This window comes from Balaenoptera physalus, assembly GCF_965194825.1.
Source record: "Balaenoptera physalus genome assembly, chromosome: 19".
NCBI classification, from domain to species: Eukaryota; Metazoa; Chordata; class Mammalia; order Artiodactyla; family Balaenopteridae; genus Balaenoptera; species Balaenoptera physalus.
Genome location: NC_138900.1, coordinates 9,796,649 through 9,800,346, shown reverse-complemented (window position 1 = coordinate 9,800,346; position 3,698 = coordinate 9,796,649).

Here is a 3,698-nt window from a genome sequence, read left to right as displayed (position 1 = left end):
AAACTACAATACAGAAAACAAGTAAATAGTAATAGCTAACATGTATTGAGCACTTACTGTGTGCCAAGCACTCAGTTATCTTCATCGCAAGTCCTATTTCCATCACCATTTTACAGATAAAGAACCAGACACAGAGCTCGTAAGATAATTTCAGCTCCTGGCATTACAGAGATAAGACAGAGTGATATGGTCAGGGATGGAAGGGTGAGGCTAATTTAGAGAGAGTGGGGCCAGCGAAAGCCTTTCTGAGGAAATGACATTTAAGCTGAGATGTAAATGACAAGAAGGAAGCAGTCACAGAAGGGGGGGCAGGAAGTAGCTTTCCACGCAGAGGGAAGAGTAAGTGCAAAGGTCCAGAGGTAAGTATGAGTTTGGCATATTTCTGGGGCAACAAGAAGACTGGTGAGGATGGAGCTGTGGAGGAAGAGGAGAGCAGGCGGTAGATGAGGTGAGGGAGGTAATGGGCCTGCAGATCTTGCAGGACCTCGAAGATTGTGGGCAGATGTTGGCAGTTTGTCACTGTATCCTTCATAAGCCCTAGTGAGGCCACCTATGTAAATCACACATGAGAACAGTGCCTGGCACACAGTAGGCACACATAAATGACAGCAACCCCTATTCATTTCTCAGTGAAACCTACTATATAAGACCAATAACGGGTTCCAAGTGATGACCAAAATAGACGTGGGCCATTATCCTTCTACGATCACAGCTAACTGTGTTACTGACCGAAACAATGCAGGAACTCAGATTTCCTGCTTCCCAAACTCCCATTTCTCCCGCCCTCCACCTCCCTGAGCTCTGATTCTAGGAGAGGGGAAATCAGACTCCTACATACAGAACGGTGTGCAGCAGGCTGCAGTGTGCTAAGGGCTGTTACCGGAGTGTCCCCAGAGGCCTGTGGGAGCCCAAGGGAGTTCAGATCCTGAAGGCTCTGTGTGTTGGGGGTGGGAAGTGCAACCAGGTTGTGAATGAAGGAACCACAGGGGGAAGAGTTTAGGCTGGTGGGTTGTTGGGGCAGGTGACACACAAAGATGAGTCAGTCCTTGCCCTGTGTGCGCACAGTGACCTTGGCCCAATAGCTTGGCTTTTCCTTCTCTGCCAAACGGGAGTCATCCCACCACCCACTTCCCAGGGGGGAATAGCAGGTTCAGTGAGCTCATGCCTGTCAAGTGCTGCTCGGCACAGTGGCTTTTCGGTACGGCTAATGGAGCTAGTTTTATTACAAGTGCTTTCTCAGGGAGATGTTAAAGGCCCGGGTGACAGGAGGGGGGAGGGGGCAGCTTTGCCAGGGGGGTGGGAGTAGGGCTCACCGTCATGCTTTGTCTTTTCTCTCTGCCTCTAGGTTTCCTTCTCTCTCTTCTAGGTTTCCAGCTGCTTTTCTCTCTCAACTCTGTCTCTGTCTCTCTTTATGTCTCCGTCTGGAAATTGGGTCCTTGATGCATCACTTATGAGCTATGTCACCTTGAGAAAGTTACTGCCCCTCTCTGAGCCTCAGTTTCTTCTTCTGGAAAATGGAAATGAAAATGCCTCTGCCACAGGTCTGTTATGAGGATCAAGTGAGATACATATATGTAAAATGCCCAATATATGGTACAATCATTATTATTAATTAGCCTGATTTTGGACTCTGTTTTTTTCTCAGCCTCTTTTTTTTTTTTTTTTTTGACCATGCCATGTGGCATGCAGGATCCTAGTTCCCTGAACAGGGATCGAACCCATAGCCCCTGCAGTGGAAGTATGGAATCTTAACCACTGGACTGCCAGGGAAGTTCCTTCCCTCTGTCTTTCTGACTCTTTCTTTCTTTGTGTTTCTCTTTCTACCTCTCCTTCTGTTAGTCTGTCTCCCTAAGTCTATACCTGGGCTGGGAGCTCCATGAGGGCAGGGCAAGGGCTATCTTGGCCATCCAGGCCCCCAGCGTCACCAAGCCCGGGGCCTGATACATAACAAGTACCCAATAAAGTAAATTGAATCCAGCTCTGTGCCAAACCCGTGTTGGGTGATGTTGGGGACCCAGTAGTGACTGAGACAGCCCCAGCCCTGCCCTCGCAGAGCTCATGGTCCAGGAGAGGAAATCATTATTTGTTGAGTGACTGAGCTAATTTTGAGGTGGGCTTGGAAGACTTGACCAAAATTGTGTGGAGGTATTTGAGGCAGAAAAAACCGCTGGAACCGAGGTTGGGGGGCTGGAAAGGGTTTGAAGAGTTGGGAAGTGATGGAGAGAAGGCTGGAGAGCTCAGCAAAGGCCTGGAAGGCTGTGAGAGGAGCCTGCGCTTTCTCTTGAAGGCACTGGGGAGCCATGGCAGGTTCTGAGCAGGAAAGGGACAGGGACAGGTTTGTGCCTTAGCAGGACCGCTCTCACTGCCTGACTGCTCTGGGGAGGTTGGGGGATGGATGGAAAGGAGAGGGACACGACTGGGGCAGCAGAACAGGGAGAGGAGGGTCCTGGATCAGAGTAGGGGCTAGGAGGAGAGGGAGGAGGAGCCAGATTCTAAAAACCAGGAAAGGGGACTTCCCTGGTGGTCCAGTGGTTAGGACTCCACGCTTTCACTGCCGAGGGCACGGGTTTGATCCCTGGTCGGAGAGCTAAGATCCCACAAGTCGCGTGGTGCAGCCAAAAAATAAAATTAAAAAATAAAATTAAATAATATAACATAAAACAAAATAAAGTAAGTACAAACCAGGAGGAAAATGCCAGCCTGCTCTCCGTGATGCTAGAAAATGGGCTTGAGGGATGGCCCACCACCACCAGGGGGCAGCCAGGGCTCCAGGTTTGAGTGTCTCAGAGGCTCCTCCCAGGGCAGGGAGCATTGCACCTTGATCTGGAGGTGGTGGCAGGTGGGAGCTGTCTTTGGGGCCCCAGCGGAGAGCCCCGCTGCTCTCCTGCCCTCCCATCCTGGCCTCTTGGTTCCCTGGAGCCCTCAGCCCACCAGTGAGAGATTATGTCAACACAGCCCCGCTGCTTCTGCCCAGGACAATATTTGCCCTCAGGATCTGGGAAGGTTGCTATGGAGACTGGGGACGTGCTGCAGGAGGGTGGGGGGCAGTGAGGGGGGAGAGGCAGGGTCAGGGGAAGCACCCCCGCTCTTGGAAGAGGGTGAGGGGAGCCAGGCCTCATCTCTGTCTCATCTCTGTCTGATTGTGTCTTTGAGAGTTTATCCCCATCCTCATTTATCTGTGTTCCAAGTCTCTCTGTCTCTCTGGACCATTTCTTCATCTCTGTCTCTGATTATCTCTCTGATACCTGTCTCTGGGTCTCTGTCTCTCAGGTCTCCTCTCTCTGAGTCTCTTTCTCTGTCCTTCTACTCTCTCTCTCTCTCTCTTTGGGTTCCCATCCCTAGGTTTCTCCATGTCTCTGTGTCTCTCTTGGTATTATGTCTCTATGTCTCGGTCTCTCTTCGGGTCTTGTCTCTGTCTCTCTGGGTCTCATGTCCTTCTTTGTCTCTGTCTCTCTCTTGAGTCCCATGTTTTTTTGTGTTGGTCTCTCTAGGCCCCCATCTCTGCATCTCTGTCTCTGGGTTCCTGTCTTTCTCTGGATCCTGTGTGTGTGTGTGTGTGTGTGTGTGTCTCTCTCTGGGTTTCTGTCCTTCAGGCCTTGTCTCTCCGCAGTCCCCAGGGGGCCATCTTGGCCTCCCATTTCTGGCCTCAGTCCCTATGGGGCCCCCCTCTCCCCATCTCTCTCTGCCTCATTTCTCCT